Source organism: Xyrauchen texanus, chromosome 8, assembly GCF_025860055.1.
Source record: "Xyrauchen texanus isolate HMW12.3.18 chromosome 8, RBS_HiC_50CHRs, whole genome shotgun sequence".
NCBI lineage: Eukaryota > Metazoa > Chordata > Actinopteri > Cypriniformes > Catostomidae > Xyrauchen > Xyrauchen texanus.
The window spans coordinates 14,396,286-14,416,895 of NC_068283.1; the positions used below are offsets into that span (position 1 = coordinate 14,396,286).

A 20,610-nucleotide genomic window follows, 5' to 3' on the forward strand; every position below is an offset into this window, starting at 1 on the left:
CACCATTAACTTATTAATATTACTGCAATACTAAAAATGTAATGAAAGTGAATGGCGACTGTGACTGAACATTCTACAACAACTCTTTTCGTGTTTCATGGATGAAAGAAGGTCAATGGTTTTGGACCAACATAAGGGTGAGTAAATGATTAATATTTTTGGGTGAACTATCCCTTATAATAAAAACAGCAGTTTAAAGAAAACTGTCCATTAAAGAGCCCGTTTTGCAATGCTATTAATAAAAGGTCAACATCTGAGGGTGAGATTTACCTGTCGGAGGAGAAGAGGGGCAGGAAGGGGAAGGACACTCTGTGCCGCTGTGCTCCTGTAGAAGTTCACTGAAGTTCAAGTCATGGTGTCTCTGAAACACACAGCAATAGGCTCACATTAAACGAAAGAGACATTAAACTAGAAACATTCCTTCCAGCTGGCAAAACAGCATGTGAAGAGAACAAGGAAAGGGAAGGGTGGTTTGCATCTAATCAGTGCAGTTGCTTTGGAAACTGTAATCTGCTTGTGGGCTGATTAACAACTAAACAATAGCTTGACAGATATTTATGGATGTGTGCCACTCCACAGAAGAGCCCATCAAGAGATATGGTAAACAAGCTCATGATAGTCTGCACTCAACACTCAAACACAGCCTCCGCTAAAAAAGGGGAGACATTCATATGAATTAAAGCACACACACACGACAAATATTCAGTCGGCATCTGTCTCTTTTGCACATCTGAAATACTGTGGTTACTTTTTATCTTTATTCACACTATAAGAAGTGTTCTTCAAACAGATTTTAAGCCAAGTGGACTTTAAATACAAAAAGAAACTTAGCATTTGTAAAATGCAAATTAAGTTGCACAATTTTTGAAGATAAAAATGATGTTTGTCTAAACTTCACATAAAAATTTGGTCAATCCATTCGTATAACCCCTTCTATAGTTAATTTGCCTGAACATGCCAGCCACTGTAAAAGAGCTTCTCTAATGTACTCATGAACATGCAAAGGATGTCACGATTTTAAATGAAAAATTATTTACTGTATATTTTGGGTTATTTCTCACCAAAAACTATTGTATGCCCTCAGAAGACTTTGACGGACGAGTTGAATGGATCACTTTCATGACACATGACTAAAGTGAGTCACTATTAACTGCAATTGTATTGACAAGATGGACCGAGATATTCATGAAAACATCTCCTTTTGTGTTCTGCATACAAAAGTCATTCAGACTTGGGACACTTTTGGGTGAACTATCCCTTTAAACTGAAACTCATCTACCCACCCTGAAGTCGGTTACACTTGGGTTCTCTTCCACACTTACATAAAGAATTGCCATGTAGTTAAAAAGTGTTTCTTTTGGGTCATGTCTTCTACTCTGCATATGGCAACAAAGTGAGGAAGGAAATAAATATTCTATATTTTTTTAAATTAAAGTCTTAGGCCAGCTTCACCTTTGCTATTGCTTTTGATTTCAATGACAAATGTATACAAATGTAATCCTAAATACGTGGACTAAAGATCTTCATGCTTTATTGAGATAAACAAAGACACATTCCATGGAAAGCATTGAAGGCAGTTTAAGTGACTCAGTGTGCACTGTGGTCTTGTTATCTTTCACAAATTAAAAACAACAGGCTGGTGAATGTCTTAACAGCAGCACACATACATGTCTTAACCCCCCCGGCAGACTTTATGCTCAAATTCTCTACTTTCAATCTTACTTAACCTGTTAACCTGCACCCCCACTCAGGGGCTCACAGCTGAAAATGACATACCTGAATTAAAATAAATATAGCTCCTGAGAACAGTGTACCACAGGCACAATTAAGGTCTCTTTGGAAAGAAGACACTTGGCACTCTACTAACAATAAATCAGAGTTGATAATGCTCAAACAAATAAAAAGTTATAAAAGTTGAAGTGCATCATAAATAATGTGAACTTCAAAAATTTTTTTTATTATTTCATGTACAAATATATAAAAATAGACCTGGAGGAATCCAATTAGGTAAAGGATTGAAAGCCACAAGTCTCATCAGTTTATATTTCAAATTTGATGAAGATATAATGAAAAATGGGGTTCCTGCAAGCTTTTTTCCAAGACTATGTCGGTTCCCTTTCTCCCTTCCCCTGCGCGAGGCACATCCCCAGAAATGACATCCCCAAACTAAAATAATTGTAGTTACTGAACAATTTGCTCTACATGCACAATTTAGACATATTTAAAAAGAAGACACTTTGGAGTTTATTACCCAAATGTAAAAGTTGAAAAAACTTACACAGACAAACATTTATAGAATTTAAAGTGTCTTGAAGATAATTTGTACTGCAAGTAACATTGCATTATTTTATGAAAAAATAAATGAAAACAAACCTGGAGGAATCCAGTTAGGTAATCGATTGAAAGCCACAAGTCTCATCAGTTTATATTTCACATTTGAGGAAGATATTATGAAAAATGAGATTTCTGCAATATTTTTCCAAGACTATGTCCAGGTACCAAGAAGCCTCCTTGGATACCTCAAAAAGCAACCTAATGACCAAATGTTATGAAGGGTACTGCAAGCTATTTTAGTCATCATATACACTGTTCCATGCTTTTTCAATTATAAAATAATCCACACAGCTGTTTCATGGGAAAGAATGGAAAGATAATTAGCACCGCATGTCAAGTAAATAATTCTGTATAGTTTTTATGTGGCTGGCCATTCAATCAACAATCAAACTGATGGGCAGTCGTTTAGACAGCATTCATAAATCAACAATCAAACTGATGGGCAGTCGTTTAGACAGCATTCATAAATCAACAATCAAACTGATGGGCAGTCGTTTAGACACGTATAATGTGTGCATGTTACATAGCAACTCACCGATGTAAAATTGGACCATCTTTTCCGTCCTCAAGCATATCACCCTCAATCGCTGCTTCGAGTGATCGCAAATAAAACATCTTCAGCAGAAAAAAACTTCTTTTGACGATCCATTTGATGAGATAATCCGTCCAGTAAGTAAGACGCGAAAACAGATGTTGACTGGGGAACCGTCTTTTTACTATGGCTTGTTTGTTGTCAAATGACGGGGGTGTGGTCACAGCCTACGTCGCAGGTTAGCTCCTCAATAGAGAGTGGCTGATTCAAATAAATATAAAAACATCTTGTTCACGAGGAATTTAGACTTCCCGGGTATCGTTGGAATCGTGCACTGCTTGGCTACATTTTCTATCAGTCATATAATTTCAATTCTTTCATTGGCTTTCGTTGTAAAGACAAAATAATAGGATCAGCATATCATGACGCCAAAAAACTGACCGCAGTGTTTGGATATTTTGACCTATATATTGCCTATCTTTGTATTTGTGTGTGTGTGTGCGGTCTTAATTTGTTCATTACACTCTAAGCAACACACCCATATAACGCTCGGCTACCGGAGTCTGTTTTTATGGATAATTTTATTGCATAACCGACAAGTATGATACTTCACCCTGAAGAAACTCGATGTAAACAAAGGAATAACCATCGATGTTATAACGTTATTGTTTCTTTGGACTAAAAATGCTCTATGGGATGTTATTCAGTGGACCCTCACCTTTCCATTCAATCTGGAACTTTTAGCAGTGGATGCGTGTGTGGCTCGTTATTACGACACTACTGGTATGTACTCCGCTTTTGATTACGTGTGTTTTGATCTGTACTGCTTACATAAATGCAAGAAATACATTCGTTATAAGCTTTTCATCGAAAAACAGAGCTCTATCATCGATGCTTGAGGCTTACACCTTTAAAATGATATATAGTTTGCCAAGATTAATGATGTTCTTTCACGTTAAATCTACTCATAAACATTAAACTTGTGGGGGAAAAAAACTCTTCCGTGCGCTGGCGCTCTGGCAAAGGTTAACAGGTTAACAGAGTTTAAAATCTTTCTGCTGTTTTCTCGCAAAGGATCACCAAGTAGTCCATCTCAGTGACACTCAAGCAATTAATCTTAATCACACGCGATTTCTAAACCTCGAAGATAATTATGTTTTAGATTTTGAAGAGGAAACTTGGGACATGTGAGGACATTGTTGTACTGCCAGCTGCCAGTAAACTTGACTTGGTTTGAATGGTCAGTGCTAGTTCTGCCACACCTCATCTGCTGTGGATGCATTGCATTGGGATGCATTTACACATCACCTAGAACAGGAAGTGGAAACCTGCATGATGGAGCACTCAGTGCAAACAATTGACCTTTCCCATGGGAGGCCGACTGCAGCTGTAGTGTGGGGATTTAAACACAAATCACATATTGTGATGGAATAATGGACTTTCAATTGTAACTGAAACAGAAATTGGCTAAACTGAAATTAAAGTGAATAGTGACTGAGGCTGTCAGTTCCATGGAAGAAAGAAAGTCATATAGATTTGGAACAATAAGGGTGAATAAATGAAGAAAGTTTTTTATTTTTGGGTGAACCATCCCTTTAAGTCTCTAAACTGAGTTTGCCATGTTAAATGGGAAATTTCCTTTGGGTCGATTTTTCAATTGTGTTTATTTGAATAGTTAAAAGTTGTTCCATAAAGTCCAAACATGAATCCAAATGTATTTGGCTGACTATATAATGGCAGTATTACAGCATTACTACACAATGAGAACTTCAACCCACACAAACACTGCATGACTCATCCACAATAAACCAGAAGGGGTCAGCTGTGTTACTAAATATAGTTGTGAGACCAGCCAGAATAAGCATCTGGAATAAAACAGAAACCCCTCCAATGCTTTTCCATGTGTGTGCAGAGAACAGAGGCATCAGTAGTCAGCACCAAAACAAACACTGTGTGACCTGCTTGAGTGAGGAAAGGAAAGAGAGGGGAAAAATTCCTTTACCATTCCCAAAAATGATCCCACATTGCAAACAACTTTCCCAGTAAGCCAGCTAATTCCCAAGTGGCCATTCCTGAGCAGAGTGCACATGGCCTTTACCACTCCCACTTGCCCTCAAACCATTGGCCCAGAGCAAGGAGTCCGCAGAGACGTCATCGTTAAACCATAAACCAAAATAGCCTGCTGTCAGCCAATTGGCATGCTGATGGGGAGAGATGAACATGGCTATACTGCATGTGTCTGTGTTTTATCATTAAACATTGTTTATTGTTCAATCGGTTCCCGCCTACTCCTTGCCCATCCTTTACCTGTTACAGTTTTTAATAGCTATTTTCCGAACTACGGATGTCTATGATTCACTATAGTGGGCCATTTTCATCAAGCCACAATGTGGGAAAACAATGACCTAAACCTGTTGATCATTTCAAATAATGGCCAATGAGATTAAATAAGCACTTTCATAGTGTTCTCCTTTATAACTGGGTAAACAGAAACATACCAGCATCAGACACTAGTGCCACACAGTTTCTATTCAGAGCCAACTTGACAATGACTTCTACTAGAATAATAACAACCAGTTAGTAATTGCGTTCTCATAAAAAATGACGACCGTGATTTGGACATTGCAATTTCATCCGAAGATAAACGTTTGCTCCACTGACGCTTAGGTTTAGTGTTGGGGTTTGAGTCAGGGCATATGGTTAACTCTCTGGGGTCGACGGACACGCCGGCACGTCCTGCTGGATATTTTTGTGATTACAGCCGAAACAATTTTAAATACTCCGTCATTTTTTGGGTATACAGATAAGTGTAAGACATCATTAGAGACTCATCACAATAACAACAAAATCTTGTGCTTTTGTAAAATAAAGAAAATAAAAAGGGTGCGCTTTCAGCAGTCTCTGTGTTCACGAGCATATTTCAGGAACATCACTAAAATGAACTTAAACTCCGCAAATACTTATCACACAAACATGAAACATATGCCTAAAGAAAGCTTAAAATATCTACTTTTAAATAAAATAATTCCAATTTAAAACAAATATTCTCCTGCAATGTAATCTGTATGAAACAAAGCAATGTACATGTTTCAGCTGGCAGAGCTCATTATAGCTAATGTGATCACACCCACCAGCAGAGTGCGCCATTCATACGCTAATGTGCTGAGACAATCAATGCAAATGGTGCACGCCCCCGATGGTGAGGTTTGATGTAAACACAACACAACTCAACTTTTCTGCGTGTTTGTAACGATACACATGTGATGAAACTCCAGGATATTAAGGAAGAGTTAACATTTTCCTCATAAGAACAGCGGGACGCCGATGAACGTTTGTATTTTGAAGAGAGACTTGATCCAGCCGAGGATACAATTTCGGACGAGTAAGTAATTTAGTTTTCTTTAGTTGACATGTTATTTTATATAAACATGTACATATTTTACTAGTGAGACTGTTTCCAGACTTGGATTCAGAGTATTGACATTTGAAATATGTCCTAATAAGCAAGTTGTAGTTACATTTAAATGCTGTTTCAGCTAAAGCAGGTATTTAAATTGTATGCTGTATAATATAAATATGGTATGTAATATGATATGATATATTTATATTCCATTTATGCATTTGGCAGACGCTTTTATCCAAAGCTACTTACAGTGCACTTATTACAATAACTCCCAATCTGGAGTTAAGTGCCTTGCTCAAGGACACAATGGTGGTGGCTGTGGGGATCGAACCAGTGTCCTTCTGATATACAGTTATGTGCTTTAGCCCACTACACCACCACCACTCATATACACGATATAAAAATAATATGTTTAGATTATATTTGATATAAATCTAGTAGTCATCAACAAAGCTTGTGCTTGCAAATATGTGTTCAGGTTAAATGAGTAAAATGCACTTTAAATATGCCCATATAAGAAAATCAGCATATTATAATGAATTCTGAAGGATCATGTGACACTGAAGACTGCAGTAATGATGCTGAAAATTCAGCTTTGATCACAAATTGCCTTTTACAATATATTTAAATAGAAAACAGTTCTTTTAAATTGTAAAAAGAGTTCAGAATATCAATGTTGTTTCTGTATTTTGGATAAAATAAATCCAGTCTTGGTGAGCAGAAGAGACTTCTTTTATATGGTAGTGTAGGTCTAAAATTAAGTAAAGTCTTTATGTAAAGAAAATGTATAGTCATATTTCTTCTAAAAACTTAATTTTGATCATTAAGTCTCCTCACATTCATTCTCAATCCCTCATTGATAGGCCCAGGGGAAGGGTCTTTTGTCTCTCAGGTGTGAATTGCAATCCATATTCATGATCATTCACGCCTCCTCGCATATTACCTTTCTAACACTAAAAGTGTCTTACAAAAGTTCAATTACTATATTGTTTTGTATGAATGAGTGATCAGGATGGTTTTCACATAATTTTATAGCAAAAACTCTAGGCTACAAGATCCAGTTCTCAAAAGGCTTGTGGACAAATAATTATTATGTGTTATATGGCCTTATTTCAATGACTTAAAATTTTAGTTTTTTCAAAAACCATGCATAAAAGTTATTTTCTAAAAATACAAACATGTACACACATGTTGCTCGCATATTATTGTAGCCCAGTTTGTGCTTAATACAGTGTTCTCAGACTTTAGCCATTAATATGTTTTTAAGCAACTGAAAAAAGCACAAATGTCTTCAGACCCAAGAGGGTTAATAGAATATGAATTCCTGTTGACTGTTTAACATCATTTACAACTAAAAACACAACTCGCTTTTGGTGCCACTCGGTGACCATTTCACCCACTCACACATGCCTATACGTTCAACAACACTTCCAGTTTCGGCCACTGGAGGCAGCAGATAAATTTTCAAAAAGCACAGACGATTTTAGCAGCACAAATTTCAACCTACTATGGCTGAATTCACAGTGTAATCAGTCTGGTTGTTTACTAGTTAGTTACTAGAATTATTGACATGAGATATTTATCCCATCCTTCATCCCAAACTTCATCTTAAACAGCATAATTTTGTATGCAGCGTTTGTGACCTTAAATTAATTGAGGGATTACATCGAATATTTGTCCTTAAAAAAAAAAATCATAGGTCACCCTGAAGAACCATTTTTTATGAGACACACAAAAAGGTCATTAAAAATGGCGAAATACTTAAAGGGATAGTTCACCCAATATTGTAACTTTCATTATTTTCATTTCACATTTTGTCTCTCCATGGAACACCAAAGGAATTGTTAGGCAGAATCACAGCCTCACTTTCATTTTGTGGAAAAAATATGCAATGAAAGTGAATGGTGACTGAAACAGAGCATTCTGTCTAACATCTCCTTTTGTGTTCCATGGAAGAATGAAAGTCATATGGGTTTGGAACAACATGAAGGTAAATAAATGATAACAGAATATACATTTTTGTACAACTAAAATTCAATTGTGACCAGTTACAGGATGTAAGATGTACACTTTCTCTGATACGTGCATATTGATTTTAACCATGGACATGTTATGTGTCACCTATTGTGTCATCTTTACACTTTTATATACTGACCAAAGGCATCCTTTATGTAACATTGTCGGAGAACGACAACACACGCAAATTTGTAAATCATTTGAAAAGCTTATATTTTTGTTTGGCGGTGCTGACTTACTAATTATGTTAACTTCCTGTGATCAAAGTCACACTGGAATGTTATTGTGCAGAAATAAATAACTGTTACTGTATTTGTCCTAATTCTATTTTTACCAGACATCCATTTAAAATCAATAAAAAAAATTATATAAAAAAATTTACCTGAATGATGTTTACTTTAACAGCAATTAGCTCATTCTTGTTTGTGAACTTGGAACTTTTCAAACTACAGTTTAAATGCTCAAAATAACATTTGCCCGTTGATTACAGGTAACGATAACAATGTTGAAGCCTCAAACTTTCAGTCAAACAGGCAATGCAGCAGAATAGGAAAACAATATCCAGACCACCAGGGACACACCATGCTTACAATCATTATAAATACCAGGACCTCCAACACTCCAAGTCCTGCTTGAGCACAGATGTGGTCCAAAGGTCCACACACACACACACACACACACACACACACACACACACACACTAGACATATGGATATGGACTGTTGGATGGAAGGCGATTTAAAAACACAGGCAGTTCTTTTCAACATGGTCAGAATTCCTTTGATTTTGATTCACCAATAGGAACACTCCTTGCCATTCATTTTTCAGCACGTACTGATCGAGGAAGGACTCATATATGTGAAATATACTGTGGTGAACTGACACCTGTGGTGGTTAAGATTTAGTCAGTCATCAGAGAAGGATGCTTTATTTTAAGGGGGGAAACCTGTGAACTTATGTTGGCAATTGATTCTTTGCAGGCAAACTGGCACAGATATACAGAGTTAAAACACATGGCCCTGCCCTTTAAAAGCTGCATTCAAATATTATACTTAACTTTAACACACATGCACTAACTTGGACAACTCTGTCTGGTTTGCCTGGCACATTATAGTGAAGTTAATTAATATGAAAATCTGCCAAAATAATATCAAGAATAATCTGGTTCTTCCAGTCTTAGGTGCTTGTCAGTCTACTTAGAGATAACTTATTTGGGAATTCAAATGCATTACAGTGTGCTGCAAATTGTTAAAAACAAAGTAACACACGTATAGTGGCATTATAGGTCATACCACACCCCTTTGTGATTTACCATGTCCTTCGCTGAGCTCTTTGAAAAAAATATAAAAATAATAATATTTTTTTTTTTACTATTCTATATTACAAGGAAAATGTACCTACGGTCCAGAAAATATTAAAGTAATAAAGCTACCAGTTTGAGGATTCCCTACCTGTGTCTTTGACTGCTGCATTGTAGAATAATTCCTCTGTCTCTCTTACAGTAAACACTGGGAGTGTTTCAGCCACCATGCCTCCACACAAAAGCCAAAGGTCACTGTGTGACAGCATTCAACAATGCTGCTTTGCAGACACACCCATTATGCCATGAATGTGTGCATAGTTAAATAAATTTTAATGAACTAAATAACAAACATTTAGCAACAAATAGCTTCAGACTACTTAAATCTACACTCAATGCCCTCATAGCTGATGAGTTGAAGTGAAGCACAGAATATAGTTTAATTACATTTTGTATTATCCAATGTCAACTACATCCATCCATCCATCCATCATCTATCCATCATCTATCCATCATCTATATAGGTAAAATTGTCACATTCAGCACATAACTCCTGGCTAATAAAAAAAAGAAGAAGAAGAAAAAAAAAGAGCATTTCATTGTGCATAAAATAAACAAATAAAAAGTTTTAGTCGGTCCATATTCTCAAATGTTAATTCAAAGTAAAATGAGGGGGGAAACATTGCAATAGGCAGTTCACATGGTGTTCACTTGCACTGATTCCTACTACTCTAGACTCAAGCTTCATTATAACAGCGAAATACAAATATTTTTATTCAGTACAGTTATATGTAGAGTAGCAATATTCACAGACAGCAGTGGTATTCGGTGGTGAAGTGGCTCAGACTATGAGCACAAGCCAGTTGCTGTTCAATAAGATGGAACACAACAGACTGGAACCAATGAGAGTATCTCGAGATGCACATTTCCAAGTTGAAAATCTTTCCTGAAAAAGCATTTAAACAACTCACTGCTTAATCTGAGAAACGCTTATAAGAGAGCAAGATGCAACGGCCAAAGACCTCCACCAACTGTAAGGGACTGTTCACACTGAACCCTTTTGCAACCATGCATTTGTTTTTTCTATGCAAACATGTGCTAGATGAACGTCTTTGTTTCTCTGTTTTTATTTATTCAGCATCTCGTGCAGGAGCGCTGTTTTTTTAGATGATTTGTCTAATTAAAAATAACTTTAAAAGCATATTGCGACACCTGCTTTCTGTTAAACTGTATTTGTTGCGCTGTGTCTAGCCTTTTTGAGCGCAAGAATGTGAACAATCTAAAATCATCGTATTAGAGTGAGGATAACTTCTTTATTGAAATCAGATGCGTTTCTGATTTTTTTATACATTTAATTCAGCTGTATGAAGATATTAATTTGCTTTCTCATGTCACTAGCTTTAAATATGCAACTTAGCTGGCTAATGAATGCATAAATGTGACCAGCTGGATATAAACTAATGCAAATAAATGGTAAAAATCATGACATTTAACATTTGTTTGACTTGCGTGTATTTTTGTCACATTGTTCTAACTGCTTGAGGTTAGCTTTAATATTAGTGTCCCCCCAGCCTTGTCAGCAAACATACTGCTGTTCTCTACTAATGCAGCATCTATTCAACAAATGAATTACTTTATAATGATTTGATGTACATTAGTGTACTGTATACATACATTTTCGTTGTTGATGTTTTAAATCCGCATCTGATGTGTTTCTCTCCATGCAGAGTGTAGTCTCACGTGTCAAAACAAACACCTCACAGCATCAGTGAAGTGATTTTATCTCACCTTTAGAGGGCACTTTAATACTGTATAACGACAGCGGACTCTTCCCAGCTGCTCCACCACTGGGTGCAATCAGTGTGATAATTTTTTGTGATAAACGATAGTTCCAGAAATGTTATATCGGTGCCGATCAATTGGCAAAACTATACCGGTCGACCTCTAAAATTTACTATGAGAAATACTTTGAAACATTTACGGTGTCTTATGCTAAAAATTGTGTAAAGCTGCCAGTCTTCAATCCAAAGAACAATTACAGACTTTATAAGCTATTATTTATAAATCATTTACATTATTTACTTATTTAAATTAATGCATAATTATTTAACTTCATAAACCCTTAACTACCTTCAAGAAAGTGTGATCAAGACATAATTTTTGGACTTCAGAGAACAATTAGAAATCATTACTATATTTAAACTACTAATGCACAATTCGTAAATGTGATAAATGATTAAATACCCCAAACATAAAGTGTTTTGATTAAAATTCTGTTTAAAAAAAAAAAAAAAAAAAAAGAAGTGGTGATGTTGGCAGTGGTCCTCAAATGTATTTGGTCACGACCCCCTTTTAAACAACAAAAACTTTTTAACACACTACCCTAGGGGGTTTAAAGTGACATTGTGTAGATACCGGGCCAGTAGTTATAGGGCACAAACAGTCAACTAATTCAAATTTGAGACACCAAAATGTTTTATTCAGTAACAAATGAAGATGATATTTACTCAAAATAACCACTACAGAAAAAGTAAACCATTTCCTGTTCATTTCAAACATATTTGGCATTTAATTACATCTAAAATATTCTATAAACAAACTAATCTCTATTATGATCGGATGAGTCAATGTGAGCCCACTTTGAACATTTTTCATAACAAATGTGTGTGTGTGTGTGGGGGGGTATTTACCCCAAATGCCATTCTTTTCATTATTGGACAGTTATTGAAAACTGTTTGATTTGAAAAAACTGAAAATTATAAATAAATATTTTGTCTCTGTGTGTTAATTTCAGCTATTATTGCAACATAATTTTTTTTTTTTATTAAATATATCAAATTGCCTCAAAATCAACCTTTAGAGACCACACGCAAAGATCTCATGGATCAGGAAATGTTCCAGTGTATAGTGACAAACGTGTTTAGGAAGGTTCTGTGGTTGTTTTTGATACTATTTAGTGTTTTGGGAGAAAATCAAATCCATGGAACTTTTTACCCCGTGGAGCCTTCAGCCCTGTTGTATCCCTAGTATTGGTGTCACTCATCAGGTACAACCCCAAAAATTTCTAAAGTGTTCTGAGACTCAGAGGACAATGATTAAGAAGGTAAAATGTACAAATAAACCTGTTAGGTAAGAATGCAGTTTATGACTCATTCTTCTGAATTAGCCTATTGAGCAGGTATCCAATTCATAAACTGTCAAAGCACTTCTAATGTACTAGACAGTACTAGACACTAGATGTACTAGACAGACGACTGTGTTTCATTCAATCAATTGTCTGACAGTTGCATCTTATAGTCAATACACAGGCACCAGGACATAACAGTCGGGACCGAGAGGAGGAAATCTTACCGTGGTTTTTGGCTTCCAAATCAGGTGAATTCACATAAAGGTCACATCTAGAATAAAATAAACTTCCGACAGGACATTTATTTTCTTTCTTCGCTGGAATAGCAGTTGGTGTTGGAGAAAAATGGCCGCTCCTGTTTGGCTGGATGATGTAATGAAGTTGTGTTAACCCTTCACAACACACTTCCCAGCTGACACACTGCGAAACTGTGAAGTCCATTATTCCTTTACAATGACAAACGATTATTTTGAATAATCCTCAACATACTTTAGTCTAAATTACGAAAACACAAAAATGTGGAAAAAAAGAGGAATGAACATAATGGATATAATATGGTGCTCCTGAAAGATTCATTTGTCACATACTTTCATAACAGTGTAAGATCATGAGGTGAACCCTACAGTTACATGTTTATGATCATTCCAAGAAGGCTATAAGCAAAAATGTAGGCGAAATACATAGACATTTTTAGAAAACAACAATAAGAAAAAACTGCTTATATGAGCATGAATAATGTCAATCATTATAACAATTTATGAAGATAATGGGCTTTCATAAACTTTTTCATGTGTATGACACTGCCATCTGGTGTGCTCTCAAAGGAAGTTTATTATTTTAATGCCAGTGTTTATGGTGGCACTCCTCAATTTAAAAAACACAAGGACAATAGAACTTAGCTGGCATTTTTTTATCGAACTTTGCTTAAAATGAGAGATAAAGAACAGCCCTTGATAAAGCCAAAAAGATTCAGTGACAGTAACAGACTACTGGCTTTATGGGTGACCTTTTGTTTCAATAGTCATTTAGAAAGTTGGAGATCAAACATTATGCAAAACAAATGAGAACCAACATAACAGTTTGCTAAGTAGTCATTTAGAAAGTTGGAGATCACACAATATGCAAAACAAACGAGAACCAACATAACAGTACGCTAAATTGAGATAGTGTGAGTCATGGGAAAGGGTGCACTTTTCCCCCTTTATCTTCTCTCTCTCTCTCTCTCTCTCTCTCTGGCTTCTGTTTCACTTGTCTACTCCTACATAGTTGGATCTCAATGATCATATCCCACATTTCCCACACTTCCCTGCAGATGGAGGTGTGAGGCTTAATCATGGCCCAGTATAGTGTGTGGTTTGTGGCTGGGGGGGTGTGCCGTGGGAGGTAGGCTGGAGGCTGGATGCCAGTCGTATCTCTGAGAGTGCTGGCGTGAGATGTGACTCATTGTAGAGCTGTGTGTCTTTACAATCTGCGTCACACAAAGCCAGAGATGATGGCAGGATGGAGCCCCAGCTGCCTGAGAGGCTTTGGGGCCCCAATGGCTGATTGGCTATTAATTTAGGGCAGAATCTGACTGTGCAACCACAAAGCAATCTGACTATGTATTAAAAATAAATCAACTTGACTATATACTGTATTTTATGGTATGAAAATATGTGAAGTGTTTCTCTCTCTCTCTCTCTCTCTCTCTCTCTCTCTCTCTCTCTCTCTAATTCTCCTGAAAATGTGTTGATATTAGCATTTTGTGCAGGAGCAATGGCATGGTGGTATATATATATATATATATATATATATATATATATATATATATATATATATATATATACATATATATATATATATATAAAGTTTTGTCATCATTTGCTCATTCTCATTTTGTTCCAAACATATATGACTTTGTATCCTCCATGGAACACAAAATGTTAATCAGAATGCTAGTCTCAGTCACCATTCACTTTCATTGCATTTTATCTTTCAAAGAAAGTGAATGGAGACCAAAATTCTGATTATCATCTCCTTTTGTGTGCCACAAATTAAGTTCATCATACAGGTTTGGTACAACATGAGGGTGAACTATTCCTTTTAATGCTGTATGTGAAAAGAGTTACAGGTGCACTTATTTTTTCAACATTAAAACAAAGTTCATCATTTACTCGCCCTCATGGCATACCAGATGTGTATTACATTTTTACTTCTGCAGAACACAAATGAAGATTTTTAGGAGAATATTTCAGCTCTGTAGGTCCATACAATGCAAGTGAATGGTGACCAGAACTTTGAAGCTCCAAAAAGCACATACTGTTAAGGCATCATAAAAGTAATCTATAAGACTTTAGTGGTTTAATCCACGTCTTCTGAAGTGATATGACAGGTGTGGATGAGAAATGAATCAATATTTAAGTAATTTTTTACTATAAATCTACACTTTTACTTTAATATTTTCACCCCCTTACAAATAGAGAACTTTTGTTAATTCCAAGGCACACAGAGGTCTATCAGTCGATTACTTATTAACAACAATTACACACAATTATAAGAAATAAGAAATGTCACCTACAAATACGTTGTTATTTTAGCGTGAATTTACTTCAGTAGCAGTGGTGTAGTGGTGTCTGAAGAGGTGGGCATACTGTGAATTTATGAAAGACCCCCCTTAAAAAAACAAAACACATGCACCCAATCTCTAAAATTCATTTATAGTACATTTATATACAGTACATATGTAAAATGTGTAAGATTTCTTTTTCTCCATTAAAAAAAATAAACAAATAAATTACTGCTGTAATTATAGAAATATATATCTTGATATTTATACTTGATAAATATGTATTTAAATAATAGGTGTCATTATTGTTCCTTTTATTAGGCTACTATGAAAATTATAAATACTTTATTATTATTCTAACTAATAAGCAAATTAATAATACACAATAAATTGTTAAGTTAATTTGAGTGTAGTAATGCTCACATTAACATGTTATCTTGTATTAACACATATAGCCTACATAAACATTTATGGTTATTTGTTTTATTTGTGTACTTGTGTATTATGGTGAAATAGTTTTCCTACTTGGAAATATAAATTAAAATGGTTTTACATTTTAAATATTACATAAGTGTTAGTCTGACACCCAGATATTCGTTAAGGTCTTTATACCCTCTTGAGTCTGTGCCAGCAGTTTAAAAATGGTTATGACTTATAGAAGTGTGAAAATTGCTTTATGAGTGGAAAGACTTTACCCCACTCATACATTTATTTATGCAAACGACTCGTAAATGTATCTATCTCAGTGAAATACGAGGACAGGTTTTTTGAAACATATCCTGTTGTGTACTAGGTCTATGTCTGTACTATATCTGCACGATTCTTAGAACAATAGCAGACATAAACTATACTCTCTTGTTCCAAATCTGAAGCCTCATGAGGTCAAAAGGACAACCAACAGGTCAAAAGGGTAACAAACTCATATATTATGTATACAAATGTATACATTTTGTCTCAGGCATGTATTTAGTTATCATGGGAACATTGGATACGTCAGGCATCAAGCATGAATATAATGATAGTTATACAGTGAAGATATAAATGAATATAAAACTGTGTACATAAATGTGAGTTTATGAATATTATTGCATAGCTTCTGATTATAGTATTATAGATATGCATAAGATTTGGTATGAGGTTAGCTTGGAAAAGTGCGGGGGACAAAAATTACCTTTTTAAAGAGTCCCGGCTGCTATGCCCTTGTGTATATATATATATATAGCTTGTGAATCAGATGCTGGAAATCCCTTACTGAAACAGAAAATATGATTGGTTAGCAAATATCCAATCTCGTCTAAAATGAACATTCTGATTGGTGGATCAGATTAGTATGGCTGTCTTGCCAGTGCCATCAGTTGTGCTCCCGCAGCTTCTTGCGTGTTTAGAGAGAATCTCTGTACACTTAAAAATATATATAAATATGTACAGTTCACGCAACGGTGCTGTGGCATTGCGTTAGTAGATTGAAAGCTCAAGGTCAAAAGACTACTCTGTGTTCTGGCGGCATACATATTATCACTTATTTTAGGTGGGTGTACCCAAAATCCTAAAAAAGGTAGGTGGGCATACAATGTATGCCTGTGTATCCCCTAGATTACACTACTGTCCAGAAACTGTTTCTCTGATTTTCTTTCATTCCCTCTACAAGGCACCGATCCCTCTTGTTTGAACGAGCCTTGTGACGGCTCAAGCGCTTGTCCGCTTGTATCTTTCAGCATGCATGTTAAGATGAGCGGAGGAAGAACTAGTTCCCATCCTGCACAAGTTTGAAGTTCATGGTAAGAAATAATAATATCCCTAGTTTAAAAAAAAACAAAAACAAAATCAGTATCGGAAGTATTGATACTTTAGGATCGATCTGCCCATTCCTAACACACAGAACACTCACCTTCACAAGAACTGTTTGCTCATAGCCTACATAAAATGCTCACACATACAATGCTTTTAACTTGCTCGTACATATAGCCTAACACATACTTTCACAGATTTTATCTCTCACACAAACATATTTTGAAATCATGATTTCAAGCTCTATTACACTTCCTAGTGCTTGACACATGCACAGAGTACTAGATGGCACTATAGGAAGTGTAATCAAGCTTAAATTCATGATTGCCAAGGAGACTGCTGTCAAGATTTACAGTGATAAAGGAGTTACATTTTGATCTGTTCTCACCCAAAACCAATTGGAACGCTTTAGATGACATTGATTAAGCCACGGGAGTCATACAGATGACTTTAATGCTGCATTTATTTGCTTTTTGGAGCTTTAAAGGTTTGGTCACCATTCACTTGCATTGTATGGACCAACAGAGCTGAAATATTTTTCAAAAAATGTTAATTTGTGTTCATCAGAAAAAAGAAAGTCATGCACATCTGAGAGTAAATGATGAGAGAATTGTACTTTTTTGGTGAACTATCCCTTTAACTTTGCTACAGTCATTTTGGCATTCCTACATCTTAACCACTATATTGAAAACCTGCCATACAAGCTTCAGCACTATTTTAACTGTGCTTTGTCAAGAACTTAGAGGTAAACTCACATATGTGACAGTGGGATGTGATTCGAGCTAAATGTTGTGATTGTGTTTTGTCAAAGTTTAAACCCTTGTGCGCTATTTGGGTCTTTTTGGGCACGTTTTGATTGATTTTCTTTGTATTAAAAATGGTAATCTTTATCTGAGTGGTACAAGACTTGGTGACTTTTCCTACACTAGCTATACGAACACACACACACACACACACACACACACACACACACACACACACACACACACACACACACACACACACACACACACTCATGTTGTGTTTCCATGTTTTATGGGGACTTTCCATAGACATAATGGTTTTTATACTGTACAAACTTTATATTCTATCCCCTAAACCTAACCCTACCCCTAAACCTAACCCTCACAGAAAACATTCTGCATTTTTACATTTTCAAAAAACATAATTTAGTATGATTTATAAGCTGTTTTCCTCATGGGGACCGACAAAATGTCCCCACAAGGTCAAACATTTCGGGTTTTACTATCCTTATGGGGACATTTGGTACCCACAAAGTGATAAATACACGCTCACACACACACACACACATACACACACACACACACACACACACAAATCTGGACTTGATTCGATAAGTGTAAAATGCAGAGATTTTTTTGGTCAAATAAAAATCTGTCAATCAGACCCACACCCACATACAGGTTTGTTTGACTATATTAGGGATCTCTCGTTAAATTCTATTGATTTCATATCAGGCTAACAATGTTTTCTATTTCTAAACCCTAAACATAACCATCACACAAACATGTGGACATTACTAGATTTGAAGATCAACCAATTTTTTTGTTTACTTCTGAGGACATTTGGCCGTCAAAGATTTAGACAAACCTGTCTATATACACCAAACATACCACACAGGTCTGAATCTGAGTCTGACACCTGTGTGACAAAGTTTATGCAAGAATTTTGATGTTTGAAATAATTGACAGAAACATCAAAACAATAATAACTCTTGTCTTTTCTTTGTAGCACAATCAGATTTGACTGTGGAGCATTGTCATCTTTGACAGTATTTTGGTGCATCATTGCAAAATCTGACAATATAATACTTTTTTTAATATAATGTCTAAAAAGATATAAAATACATAACTTGTGTTAATATCTATAAATTACATTTGTTAGAGCATGAGCTTATAGAGATCAGCCAATGCATGGAGCACTGAAGTCATCTACTGGACATAGTTGTTATTTCATGTCATTATTATAATATTTTTATTCCAGCAGATATCACCAATGCATGAAAGGAAAGGATGTTTTTTTGAAAGGATGTTTTTTTTTTTTTATTGAAGGAAAGATAACATAAAATGTGCTTGTTTTATATGAAAATTAGTGTAATTTGGTAATTTATTAATTTAGAGCTAAAAAAAGGTCTAAAGGCCATAAAATCCATAAAAAGTGTTTTACTTTAGTAAAATGAGAGTTATTACATATCTTTAAAAAGATGTGATTTACAAATAATCAGTGCACAAGGGTTAATAATGTTTCAAAGGTTTAGCATTTATTTCCTGATTGAAAAGAAACACAATACATCGAGCACACGTTAGATATGGGACATGCTGTCTTGCTGGATAGAGTTACCATCAGAATTACAAGTTAGATTGTCATAGTCAAAGTTTTTTCTTGAACATTCAGGCTGAATTGGAGAAAGTTGTATGATAAACACAAATGTTTTTATATTTATTTATTACATTTGCTTAAATTATAAATTATCAAATGAATATTTCTACATTTAAAGATTTATGAATACCATTTAATTTCTACTATTATTCTTTCCTCAAAATATCAAGGTTAGGAAAGAGTATATATATATATATTTATTTTAACTGTGACTGGTTCAGCTTTGTTATGAATGAATAGAGCATACCAAAAGACCATTTAATAACTGTCTGTATAAGCATGACTGCACTATTGAGATTTCCTCCACCAGAAGAGGGCAGTATTGCAATTACGTTTATGTATGTCAAGAGCCATGCTGCCTTTTTTATGACATTACAAAATTAGACATTCTGTTTTGATCCATTAAACCAAAACAAAATGATTTCTCAAGAAAAAATGCACATCTCACCATGTCAGAAGGGGGTTGTGGAGGACCCGTGTCTTTGTATTTAAACCCTCATGCTTGCCATGGTCCTTGGTCAGGTATTGTGTTTATGTAATGTTGTTTGGAAGTCCAAGTCCATATTTACATTCACGGTTTTTGGATTTCATGTTTATGAATAAACTGCACTTGAGTTCATCACATCACCATCGTCTTCATATCTGTAATTGCCTGCAGGCTTCATTACATGCATACACTTCACTCAGTTGTAAAATGTTTACTAATTGAAACTGTAGTACAGCTTGCAAAAAGTGGGCCTGATGTATGTTTGGGGAGCTTTATTTGGTGTGAAATTAAACCCTTTTTAATTGATAGATGCTGTAAGCTGAACATCTGCATCTAATTAAGTTCCCCTCCCATAATGACGTGTGTACAACACCATTTATAGCCGAATGGATTGTGGCACCCATGCATTCTTACAGTGCAATAGTGCTACCAGGCTCCAGAAATCATGCCACATCCTGTAATGACCCATACTGACATCTCATGGTGGAGTAAAATGTTGCATTGACAAATGACATGTAGAAGGGTGTGTCACTTAGGCCAACCAAACTGGAGGGTCCGTGGCCTGGTAGACCTTGCAAAGTAAGTGCAGATATATGACCCAGCTTTTTTGTAGTGAATTAATAAGCATAGATAATTTTGGCTTTATTAGCCTTGATTTCAAGTTTACAGTTTCATTTG

At 35.5% G+C, this 20,610-nt stretch overlaps 1 protein-coding gene across 1 annotated transcript in view; it reads right to left on the minus strand.

Annotated features, from left to right (window-relative positions):
- Positions 1–13,061, minus strand: part of LOC127648028 (myocardin-related transcription factor B-like) — a 51,219-nt gene extending 38,158 nt beyond the window's left edge. The window contains exons 1-2 of the mRNA XM_052132593.1: positions 12,937–13,061; positions 271–361 (exon numbers count right to left, since the gene is read on the minus strand). The gene's annotated coding sequence lies outside the window, so the exon portion shown is untranslated. The remainder of the gene's footprint in view (positions 1–270; positions 362–12,936) is intronic.
- Between the last annotated feature and the right edge of the window lie 7,549 nt (positions 13,062–20,610).